The 13,291-nt window shown below is 33.8% G+C and overlaps 1 protein-coding gene and 1 pseudogene across 1 annotated transcript in view; one reads left to right on the forward strand and one right to left on the reverse strand.

The window, feature by feature from the left end:
* The window catches only part of LOC131949832 (peptidase M20 domain-containing protein 2-like), a 34,074-nt pseudogene extending 32,916 nt beyond the window's left edge, over positions 1–1,158 (reverse strand).
* Positions 1,159–2,048: 890 nt separating this feature from the next.
* The window catches only part of LOC131949833 (uncharacterized), a 34,945-nt gene continuing 23,702 nt past the window's right edge, over positions 2,049–13,291 (forward strand). The window contains exons 1-2 of the mRNA XM_059311838.1: positions 2,049–2,083; positions 9,466–9,530. The gene's annotated coding sequence lies outside the window, so the exon portion shown is untranslated. The remainder of the gene's footprint in view (positions 2,084–9,465; positions 9,531–13,291) is intronic.

Raw genomic sequence — 13,291 nt, forward strand, 5'->3', positions numbered from 1 at the left:
GCCCCCCTCCCCTTGATATTTATGTTTCGAAGAACACTGTACCTAGAAAAAGAATGAGCCATGGGAACGGAATGCGGGTTTTTAAAATTTAAGGAGCGGTTTTGTATAGGACAGAATACACCCAAGTGATCCGCAAAAAACCGGTTTTAGAAATGTTTTAGCTATGCTATTGTTCGCTCAGGTAGTTTGCAGGGAGGTGCAGCAGACCAAAATTAAACCGGCGTTTTTTGTGCAACCGACCATAACGTCCTGTAATTTGAATAGGCTTACAAAGGCCTGTTTACTTACTTGATCGTTACACCTCAGTGATTTGTAACGCGCAGTAACAAAATTTATTTTTCTAATTATATTATATTTCCTCTCTAAGCAAACACCGACAACTAAAAGTGTTGACTACAATGTAAATATTGGAAAGGGATAACAATGTATTTGCGATTTTTAAGAAAACCTTAAAAGATATATTAAAAATATTGTATGCTGTACTCGTGATTTAAGCAATATAATTTCTCTTGTAATCTTCCCACTGTTGTAAACTTTAATTATATAAACTAATGATTATGTTAACAAAAAAAAAGCACGTAGGTTAAAAAAAAACAACAAGAGAGATAAATGAGAGAGGAAATTTAAGAAGACTGAAAAAACAATCCAAATCGGTGAAGCTTTTATGAGATTAATGCTTCCATTCTCTCTTACAACACTTACTGCAAGGATACAGAACACATTGGTACTTGTGTTTCACATATTCACATACTATCAAGTTTAACCTCAAGAGCCATACTATTTGCTTCGATAAAACAATTTTCATAAAAATTTAAACATAAAAGATATATGCATCTAAACTTCAAAATAAAATCTTATTTGAAATTATTTAAACAGTTAACATAACATCTCCCCCGTATTCGGCTCTTTGCCCAGATAATAATTCTTTACCTGAAATATGAAATGTTAAATTTTCTGAATATTTCCTCTTTCTATTTGAAGCAAACATGCAGGTGCTTGTTTATCTCACTCATTTCATTTCAGCAATCAGTAGCCATTCCTTTTCTGCCTTCATTTTTTAGATCTGTGTGTGAATTCTTCTAGGTTTATAGTCTTATCACCACCACATAAGTTAGGAGAATAACAATGAACTACAACTACAACTATTTAAGTGCTTTCTTGGCAGAGTTTGTTCTAACGTGTGTTTTGTAAATTGAGAAAAATAATTTATAACATTAAACAAGACATGACGCTGTCTTCGTCTTCATCAGACATGGTACACTAATCACCTCTATATTTTAGCAATCTCGGTTATAAATTTTAATGTATATGTGGTTGCTTCTAGATAACAATTCTTTGAAACCTCGACCAACTTTTTTCATTAAAATCTTACATTCAATTTTATATAATAAAAATACAGACTGACCTATCAAGTCATATTAATAGAATTCATCGTTCCTTTTTAAAATTTGAAATTATTTTATTTCCATGTGAAACAAAATTAAAACCTGTAATCAAATTAAGCCAGCTATAAATAGAAATTTATATTGAGTGCCTAGTAGTAAAAATAAACGACCACTTTATATACAATCTAAAGCATAAAATCGACCAACTATAGGTAGGCTACTATTTTATTTGCCCTATTTTCGTAACAATATAAAATTATTTACTTAGATGGTTTTCTTTTTGTCATCATGTCATTTAATATCATTCCTTGAACAACTTTACTTTTGATTTACATTAGAATCATAAAATTGCACTTGACATAAAATCTTACATTATCGATCTCAGCCATTGCGACGCGGTGTCATAAATGCGCACACTTCAACGCAGCAAACGTTCCGTGTTCTTATATAGGCCAACAACATTAACATAAATTATATAAGCGATTTTTAAAAATATTTAATTTTACATTTTGTCATTTAACACATATTTTATGTAGATTGTCATATTTCATACTAATCTTTGCGTAAATCTGTTTTTGGCTAAATTTTTTAAAATGTCGACCCCCCCCCCCCCCCAAGGCGAGCGGCGCATGAATACGCAACACCACCAACATGATTCTTTATTCGGCAGCCATTTTTCATCCGTGTACTGCGCTTCGGTGAGGTTATGTGACGTGTAGCAGGATATTTTTGTTTGTTTGTAATACCCGTTAATCAGCTAACATGTCAGACTTTAGAACTTGTCTTTTTTTTAAAGTCTTTGCATGTTAAAAACTGTATTAGTGTTCACATAATTGTAAGATAACATTTACTGCATTTACATCTCTTCTCGTTTACAAGTATACTCATATGCTTTTGAGAATTTATTTTACTCTAGCACATGGAAAATTAATTGTATTTATTTCTTGTTTTGTTTATTAAATGCAACTACGCTTTAAAATTTTTTAAAACCATTAACTCCACTGTAAGAAATGACATATTTTCTTATTTGGACTGATTAATTTTAGAATTGGTAACCAGTTCAAATAATAACTTATATACTCATTCATAAGGAATGTTTTTTTTTATAAATAATTATTCTACAGCTTTTTCAATTATGTCTGAGAAAATTGTCAATTTTATCAATATCACTAAGAAAAGTCAAGCAATATTTAACACTATCACACACCACACTTATTTTGTATACCAACTCTAACTGCAGCAACAAACAATTTTCAACAGACCAATCAGTACAGCCGTGCACATTGCAGAAATTTTACACTGCCACTACCAACTACCGCATTGTTGAAATGTTTGTTGTAAAAACGTCATTTATATTGCAGAATGAGCGTAAATAAATGTTGTAAGGATGATCTTTTTAAAAGTTGTTAACTTAAGGTGGATTTAAATCATCACTATACATATTAGTTTTATTTTAGTTGTAAAGACAAACTTCACTAGCATAATTTATCTCACGAACAAAACATATCGCAAGCAATTAGTTGTGTGAATTGCATTATAAAATATCTTGATGTTATTGTTTTGTAATCCTATATGTGTAGTTAAATTTATCATTTGGTTTGAATTCAAAACTAAAATAGAGATATAATATTGACTATGGAAAAATGTAAACAATCCAAGCTCATTAGGTCTACAAAATAAGGCCAGCGAAGATTAATCACACAAAAAGGTCTTTGAGGTCACTTCATATCATTTTGCTACTCATTCAAATAGCTGAGAGCAACTATCTTTTTGAAAATTTTGTGTTTTTTAATCATTAATATGGTGTAATTTAGTTGATGAAATCTGAAATTAAAGATATATATTTTAATGCATTTTTCCCTAATCTATTGAAGTTTTTAAATTATAATAATTCATAACTTTATTTATATTTATTAATTTCATACACCGTATTTTACATTATTCAAAGCTGAAACAAACGGATATTGATATAATTTTCAGTGCAAAGTCATAGATTTCCAAAGCTGTATTTACATGAACAATTTTATGTCATTTAATGAACTATAACTTTACTTAGCGTGCATTTTCGTCACCTTCAGATGGCCTATTGGGATGACCGCAACTAAACAGATGTAAATTTGACATAATATACATTATTTACGTTTTTCGCTGCTCCTTCTCTGCCAACTAGATATTTTAAATGTCGTTGGAAATTATCTCCAGCTTGTTACCTTTGTTTATTGTATGGCCCCTTGATAAATTTAATGAATCATACCAAACTGGCTATAAAATGTGGCAGTAAAATATTATTATTTGGTACGTTGTATTATCCTGGGTATGATTTTATTTTCGTGTATCCTATGCCGTAAGCAAAATTTCCTGTGCGTGTATAAAAACGGTATGTTTTGAATGTTAGAAATTGAACTTGAGGCACTTTCTCTATTTAGAGTATAGACTCGATTAATGGGTGTAGTGTTTTTATAATTTTACTTACCTATTTAATTTTTTTACTGTTTAAATTTGTAAGCAGGATTTCAGAAAAAAACTTGTTTATTAATATTTTTCCCCTTTGCTAACCAAGTTAATTTTTTTTAGCCTGCAGATCATTGAATAGGACGAGATAGATTTGAGGCTTAGTTACGATAGCTATATTGATTAAGTAGAAGATTTATAATGCATTGACAATACCACAAACTAGAGTCGAAACTCTAGTCTCACTACAATGATCTTTGAAAATTAATGTTGTTCAATAAATTAGTACTTGGTAGCACTAGGACAATGATTTATGATTAATTATCATATATTTATCTACGACTGTGTTTCATAAACTTTCAGATTACCGCCCTGTATATACTATACTAAGTCTGTTCAAAATTGTAACATACATTCAAATGAAGAATCAGTTCTAGAAATCTTGTTAATTTGTGACTATTATTTTGTAAAATGTGTTTTTCTGCGGTGCGCGAATCCACGTCTTATTTGGTCTTCCCTGGGTTTCGTTTCAAGTTCAGCGCAATTCCTGTGATAACATCCAGTCTCATTCTTGCTTAAGGTGAATCCAGCACCATCTTTTTCTATTACCCAATCCATTTCCATTTTCCCCGAGTGAATACTCATTGGATATGATATTGTACCATTGGTCTACATTTTTTTGGAAGAATTTTTCTACGATCGCCATGTTTTGGATGGTTGCGAAGACTTGTTTTGGCTTTAGAGATTCGTATTTTCAATTAAATGACGCAGTCTATTTAATAATTGACCATGCTGACTAAATATATGAAATCTTTTTTCTTGGTGTACTCCATCCCCAATCTAAAACGTAAGTACTCTGAGCTAGTTGTTAGCGTCAATCTGTTGCCTCTTATTTGGTCTGTAGCTTATGGCATCAGCCAGTCAATTACTAGGTTAAAAAGCAGTGAAGACAGAACACGCCTCATTCTTTTACTTTTGTCTGGACCAAAATATATAGGCCATGTATTTGGTTCCGATAAACTCTGCACTGAAAACCTTTTATTTTAATGTCTGATTATTTCTCCTGAAAACCATGACACAGTAAGATTTTTGCATCTGACTATACTATCAAACGCATTTTCAAAATCAATAAAAAAAGCAAAAATAAAGGGGACACTTTCATTCATACTTTTTTCTAGTATTTGTCCCAAGGCGAATGTGTTATCTATTCGTCTTTTCAAAGCCCAGCTTGTTCTTTCAGAATTTTTTCCTCTGCAAAACTGGATATTCTGCTTAGAATGATACCGCAAAATAGTTTACTTGTGAGTGGTTAAGTGTGATGGCTCGACAAGTTTTACACAGCCTTTTATTTCCTGTTTTTGGCATTTCGACTATTAGACCATTTTTACTTTCTCGTATATACGAAGTATAGAGAAAGTCTTGTAATCGTGCACAAAATAACATGTAATGTTTACAATTTTCACCGTTTTACACCTCAGTCCTTCATCACATCCGGAGTATAGAGGACTTATTTTAATCAGGCAAAAATTATAAATACAAATATATAAACATTTTGGCGTTTTGTGCGTTATCGAGTCGGAAAAACTGGACTTTGCAATTCTGTCCGTATGTCTGTGTGTCTGTCTGTGTATATGTGTGTAAACACGATAACTTAAGTACCGTTACAGCTAGGTTAATGAAATTTCATATATAAGTATTTTATCAAAATCGTTGACCCGTATCACTTTTTGAGCGATTTCCGATAACCGGAAGTGGTACTTTTTTACTTTGAATTTTTCAAAAGCCTATAACTTGAGTACTATTTCAGATAGATAAATGAAATTTCACATATAAGTAAAAGATCTGATTCTCTACCTTCTGTCAAATTTTGAGTAATTTCCGTTGACTGGAAGTAGTAATTTACGCTATTTCCGATTTCTCATGAAAAAAAAACGAATGTATAACATGTTTGCTACAGATATTAGTTACTTGCTCACGTAGAATTTTAGTTAGTTTACCAATAGCCGTAATATCAGCGTTAATCACTAACCGTTTATGTGTTAGGGACGTAGAAGGGCGCTCTCGGGAGCCCCCGATTACACATCTAGCCGGAGCGTTGCGTACGGCCCCTGGCTAGATTTAATCATCAAATGTCCAGGCGCCGTAGTGCTAACAGGATAGCACAGGACGCCAAATCGCACCCTGCCGGTGAGAGACTCTAAGACCCCATCTAATAAATAGTCTACCGCACTGTTTAAAACAAACGTAGGCGCTAAATCGCAACCCTCAGGGGCACCGGAGAGAGCTCCTGAAACGACATGGTCAACGATTATTGTTGCCCATAGTGTCCGCAGTGTATAGCCTTTTTAAAAACGAACATAGGAGCCATAGTGCTCACAGGTGAGTCCGGGGCGCTTCATGCCAAGCAATAGCTGGGGCGTCTGCGGCTGTACCTGTTGACGTTTTAACGCTGAATATAGTAGTACCTTTTACCCGCTATGCAGGACGCCCAATTAACGGATACCAAGTGCTACGATAGCCGCTCTGGAACTTTGGGCGCCAAAACCATGTATTGAAGAATATCGCACCCTCCCGTGCACCGCCCATAAGAGATTTATTTTCGCAGAAACCTTCTCGGAAGTATTCTCTTTAACTCCCAAAGTTTTCATGGCACTCGCGTGAACGGTGTCAAACTGCATCCGACTTTTATTTTTCTATACCATATAGTGAGAAAAATCTCACCATTCAGGGGCGACGCTCTTGCGAAATTGAAAAAAAAAAGATTTTTTTGCAGAAACCTCTCCTGGATTATTCTAATTAACTCCCCAAACCGCAATCTATTTCTATTTTTATACTAGATAAACGGCCACTAGGTTGATGTGTTTTATTTTACTCTAAACCGAAACCAAAACCAAAATCACAGCCTCACTACAAATTTAACCAGAAACGAAAAATGTAACTGAAAAAGGTTTTTAACCGTGATTTACGCGTAGTTACTGCGCATTCATACTAAAAATAGTCGTAGTCTTACCCCTTAGCCTTACACTTAAGCTCAAACTTGACAAAAGTCGCATTCGGACTTTCTTTCAGGCAACTTTTCGGAGGAGGGGGGGGGGCGGAGCCCCCCGAAGAACGTCTACCGCTCCCTATTACGAAATACAATTTATAAAGAAAATATATACTTTTACCAGTGTCCGCCCCTCCCCCAGGGAGTTCCGAAATTACAGAGTGACAGAATAGCGAAACTATTATTATAAATACCGTATATGGAGAAGAATAGAATCACGTCCTGTCCGGCCGCCACCCCTGCGAATTTAAATATTTTGTTTCGCAGATACATCCTTATGAGTATTCTCAACAGCTTCCCAGTTTCATGAAAGGTGTAGCAATGCATAAAGAAGCAGATAGTCTTATTACTGAGACTGAGACTTCCATACAGTGCGCCCTTGGGTCTGCTGGGTGGTAGTGTAGGCAAACTCGTGTCCCCGCAAATGCGCGCGGGAACGGACCTGATAGTATATACACATACGTTTATTGAACATATATTTAAAATTCGGCGACTTGTTTTGCTCTTTTCGCTTAGTATGTTCACAAGGTATGGGGTCTAAATAAAACTATACTTGTGATCCTTCGTTTTGGTTATTATTTTATATTGCTAGTTAAATAAACCGGGAGTGATCTCCCCTAAACTTTCTCGAATATTCGTATATAACTTGGAATATAGACATGATTTTTAATTACTTAAACTTTTAATAATAGAATATAACTAGCCGTCCCGGCCAGGCCCTGCTCTGGCTTATGTGAAAAATCTTTCTGTGTGTTTATTAATCATCATAAACCCGGCATTGCCCACCCAAACCACAACCAACCAAAACCTAAACAACAAAACGCAAACATAACGCTAACACAATTACAAATACAAACGAAAACAAAAACCTAACAACAAACCCAACCACAACCACAAACACCAATACGAACACAAAGAAAAAAACGAAAAAGCGAACGAAAACAAACCAAATCCGAACGCAAAACCAACCACAAACACAAACCCAAAGAAAAAAACACAAATGAAAAAGCAAACGAAAACAAACCAAATCCAAACGCAAAACCAACCACAAACACAAATACAAACCCAAAGAAAAAAACACAAACGAAAACGAAAAAAGAAAGAACAAAAACGAACCAAATCAAAACGCAACCACTAGCGCAAACCCAACCTAAACACAAAGAAAACACTAACGCGAACATAAACGCAAAGTGCTCACAGTCTAGCCCGGGGCGGAATCGCCTGTTTCAGCTTAATAAACGACTATAGTACCCCAACTTATTCATAGTCTTTTGCACTCACTTAAACGAACGTAGGCGCCAAACCGAACACGGGAGGCCCGGGGCCCCAAATAGCACCCTGTCTGGGCGCCAGAGCACGCCCGGATTCGATTCACTTAAAGACTATAGTAACCTTTCTTATCCATACTCTATCGCACTGTTTAAAGCGAAATTATGCACCATAGCGCTCACAGGATAGCCCAGAGCGCCAAATTGAACCCTGGTGGGGCGCCGGCGGACGCGCCTGTTTCAATTTAATGAACAATTATAATACTCCAAGCTTAACCGTAAAATACCTACAACATTTGCACTTGATCAATCCCCGCTAATTGTGTAATTATTTTTTTTTCCCGACACCAAAACAAAGTAATAAAAAGTAAATTCTTTTCCACTAATGCAATGTTTTATAAAGGGAAATAATTGTGTTTTCCTAATTTATCAAAGGGAAGTAAGTGCGAAAGGACTAAATATAAATAATTTTCAGACATAATTAGAATTTTTGTAAAAGATGATATTTTTTTTTAATTGTGTTTAATGAACATGCCGACAATTATTACTAAAATTATTTCCCAACACTTTCAATAGTAATTTTTAAACTCATAAATTTAGACTATGAGCACGATAATAATCTAACACTTAAATCCATCGAAGTATGTCCACGACAAACAAACTTATTACATGTTACATACAGAATTGAGCTTTATATATTAGATCCCATAGAAAAAAGATTAGCGCACCAAAACAAAATGTGCACAATAGTGCGCAATATTATTAGTACTTTATAAATTTACATGCGTTTTTTTTTTTGTTTTTTGAGAAATCGGAAATAGCGTAAATTAGCACTTCCGGTCAACGGAAATTACTCAAAATTTGACAGAAGGTAGAGTTTTTCTGAACCAGTGAGGTGTAAAACGTCGAGATTTGTAAAAATCTCAATTTTTTTTTTGCACGATTACAAGACTTTCTCTATACTTCGTATATACGAGAAAGTAAATATGACCAGTGACTTAGTAGGCATCTGACTCAAGCCTAAATGGAAAAAAAAAGCTACAATAAGAATATAAGTCAGGGCTGGGGCAACTTTTCTCAATTTAGCGTTTTTTCCCCGGGCCGCTTTGAAATAGAACGTCCACCCTACACATGCGCATGATTGTTAAAGTTTTTTTTAAATTGTTATTACTGGAACCTAGGATTACATAATTTTGAGAATACAAACTAGAATAGTAAATTTATTGTTTCTTATAAGTGTGCACATTATTTGTATAGTGTAGTTTATAATTGATTATGTATATTTTTTCATTTTGTTGTTGTTCCCTTTTCACAGATCAAGATTTGAAAAAGAGTCTCATCTTGATTCCCGCTTAATAACGTCCGAATTTGAAATCAAACGTAAGTTATAGAATATAATTTATTTTCAATAATTAACTATTAATTTTTAATGCTTCAGCTACAACTTCACGTTTAAAATAACGAATCGCTTGTGTATGCGTTAAAATATTTTTTTTTTAAAAATTCAAAGGACTGTAAGCTTAACAAACACTACAAAACAACAACATTATAACAACATTACAATACAAATAACGAATAATTTATTGCCATTGTCTTAACTACAAGTGACCCTAAAATATGTTGCACAGTTTAGGCGGCGACTTTTAAAAAATGGAATATAGTCGATCACGTTCAATTGTTTAGACAATGCATTTAAGTTCATACTTAATAATGTGATTGAATTATGTATAGAATAAATTTAGTGTATTGGATATATTGACGTGATTTAATTTTTCTGTCTGCGATGAATTGTTCATGGCTACCTTATCATATCAAACACAATATCATATCATATAATACCTTGTCTGAGATTTATGTCATGAGAAGTTTGTCCTAAGATAATTGTCTGTATGTATTTTATTTGAGAATTGTGTCCTAAGATAATTTGTTATGTAACCGTTCATCGAGCTAACGACAATTTATTTTTGTATAAAATATAGTCGAACTGTCTGTATAATAAACACGTTACATAAAGTTCGTTATCTTTATACATGTTTTGTATTAAAACGACACGCTGTGTGCACACTTAGGACCAGATCTATTTATACCCGCCAATGGCGATGCAGGGCGTAGCAAACACACATTTTTATATCCCGCACAACATCTATGTAGCTCAGCGGTCCTCAGATTTCATATAGTTACAATTATGGAATTTTTTTCCTTATTTGTACAAATATTCCTTCTAAGATATTGATAACGCACACTGTATTTAAACTACCTCTAAACTTGCAGTAAATCTTATTTCGTACGCGTACGTTTTTTAAAAATTATTTTCAAATGTGGCTTCTCGTTTTGTTGTGTTATGGATGACATAGTTGCACTGCTTCAATAATCAAAGGCGCCCCTAACAGAATATCCTACTTCCCCCTTATGGTAAAAGCGCTTCTAACAGAATATTCTAGTTATCCCTAATAAGGGCTGAAACAATGTCAGATAATACCCTTTTATTCCTAAAAATTCCCTGACCTCTTTCGTATGAATTTCACCACGCAAACCCTTTGAACCCTAAACTTTAAAAAATTAAATGAAATCGACAAAATAAGGCAGAAAGATTGTAGGGATGCCAAACAAACAGGTCTATTTTAAGTTAGCCCTGAATTTCAATCCCAAAATGTTTAGCGATCCTAAATTTTTTTAAAGACTGAATTTAAAAGTCACTCGGATAATTTTTTTTTTAAATTCATAGCTATTTTATTACTTTCTAGACATTCTAGATATAGTCCAAGATATAAGTGGGTTTTTTTTTTTAGTTTTTGTTACAAGCTTTAAATTAAATCTAATATTTAAAGGATTATAAATACAATAAAAATAGTTTAACATTTCAGACCGATCTTGACCCCATTATGTAATATTACAGAATGTTCTAGTTACATCTAATAATATAACCGCCACCAATAGAGTATTCTAGTCAACTCTAATGTAAGTGACGCTTTAAACACGCTTTTAGTTACCCCTAGTGTAAGAGGCGCTTTTAGAAAGGATTTTCCAAACTTAAATTAAAACATACAAGAATAATATGTTCCAGCTAAGATCATGAATAAAGCGATACTGTAGCGTAAAATTAGTAATAAGTTAACGGGATTTACATTGATTCCTATGGTATCTTAATTAACAATAAGGACAGGAAATAAAAAAAAATTAAAAATTCACATGGAAATAACTTCCTAGTCAATGTGGCGTGGCGGATATGGTGGTAAACACTTGCCAATATACTACAATGAAATATTACTAAAAATACAATGTAGTTTCGGGAAAAGCGCATAATAATAGCGAATTCCCCTGAAAAATTTTCAGAAACATTCAAATTTAAAAATACGGACACAATAATTATTATATTGAAATCGTTTTCACGGGATTTAGGGGGGTCGGCGTGGTCGAGTCGGTAAAGCTCAAGGTTGCTAAGCCGAAAAGTCTCGAGTTCGAACCCTCGGGCAGATGAGGCTCGTTAGCTGGGGACAGCCACTCTTCTAGGAGTCAATGGCCTCAATGGCGCATAACCAGTTGACGTAACGCTTAATTGTGTTGGAGGCGTGGTCGAGTCGGCAAAAAGCTCATGGTTGATAAAAAGTCTCGAGTTCAATACTGGCAGATAAATCTCGATCCCCTTCAACACTAATAATTAAGAACGAAGAAGAAGAAGAAGAACGGGATTTACATTGATTCCGATGGTATCTTAATTAACAAATTCACATGGAAATAACTTCCTAGTATTTGTTGCATGCGGATAAAAATAGTGCTAAACACTTGCCAATATACTACAATGAAACATTACTTTGGTTTTCTCCAGCAATCTAAAAATACAATGTAGTTTCGGGAAAAGGGCATGATAATAGCAAATTCTCCTTTGTTTGTTTTTTCATAGAAACTTTTATAAAATACGTTGGCTTATTAGAATGTGGTTTTAAATTATCAAAGTATCAAATTTTTAGCTTTAGGCTTTTTAGATTTTAGAACTGGTCTCCAATTCTCGTAGCATATTTTTTCTTTCGGTTATTCTATCACATAAGGCCTACTTTTCTTCGAGTATGTTATTGTTAGTGTTATGTTTATTTACTTTGGCTATGAAGGGGCGTAACTCGGTAACTTTGTTAGATGAAGAAGAAAAAGAGCGAAGATTCGAAGAGGATGAAAAATTGAAAGAGTTACACTAGGAGAAAGAACAACAAAGATTCGAGTAGGAACAGGGTTATCCTGGTGAGTTACTATTATAATGGAGAACCGGAATGGGATAAGGAAGTATGAGAATATGAATAAACTGTTGATAGAAACTGTTGTATACGAGAAGACCTTATAAAATGAGAAAGATAGCCGCTTATTTTAGTTGTCTGAAATCTTCTTAGGAAAAATGCCCAGCGGTGTTTTATGGTTATGTTTTTTCCCTTTTCTAATATATACGGTGTAATTTTGAATTATATCTTATATCGTTTAGATTTACTGTAGGTTACACTCCCATTTAACCACTAAATATTGCACAAGTTAATTTTCATGAAGCAATGCTGATTTTAGACATTTAATTTAACACTCTCCCATGACATAAAACTTGTCACTTGAACCCTACGCCCAAATAAAAGCGACCACGTATCTATATAAATATTAAACCTACACACATTTTTAGCTGTGTTATCTGTGTGTAGTGTTACAGAACAAGGAACAAAGAGACTTAACCCTCCAGGTAAAATGTCACTGCACCCGTCTGAAAAAGAAATGTTAATAACCTTGATAATGCAGACAAGCGACGTTTGAAGGTCGTAACCTCGTTTCTAAACATAGAGTTATATTTATAACGCCTAGAAAAAGCAATCTGGCAACATTTATTAAAATATCTCTATCGGAATTTTAAAAAAAACGGTAATATCTTTTACAATATTGTATTTCAAACTGAAAAAACAATTCTTTAAAATTTTAGTCAATAAATGAATCACTTTTATCATAAGTTTAAACTGTTGTACTTTGATGCCAATAATAATCAATTTTAAATTATTACTGTTCCTCTATTTCTGACGCAAGATTTGCTATGGATTTAATCGATTGGAGGGGGAGGGGAGGGAGGACAACATTTTATAATGCAATGTAGTACTGTCATTGATTGGTCGACAACTGTC

Source organism: Physella acuta, unplaced genomic scaffold (genome assembly GCF_028476545.2).
Source record: "Physella acuta isolate Inbredline_101_S28 unplaced genomic scaffold, ASM2847654v3 ptg000716l, whole genome shotgun sequence".
Lineage (NCBI taxonomy): Eukaryota > Metazoa > Mollusca > Gastropoda > Physidae > Physella > Physella acuta.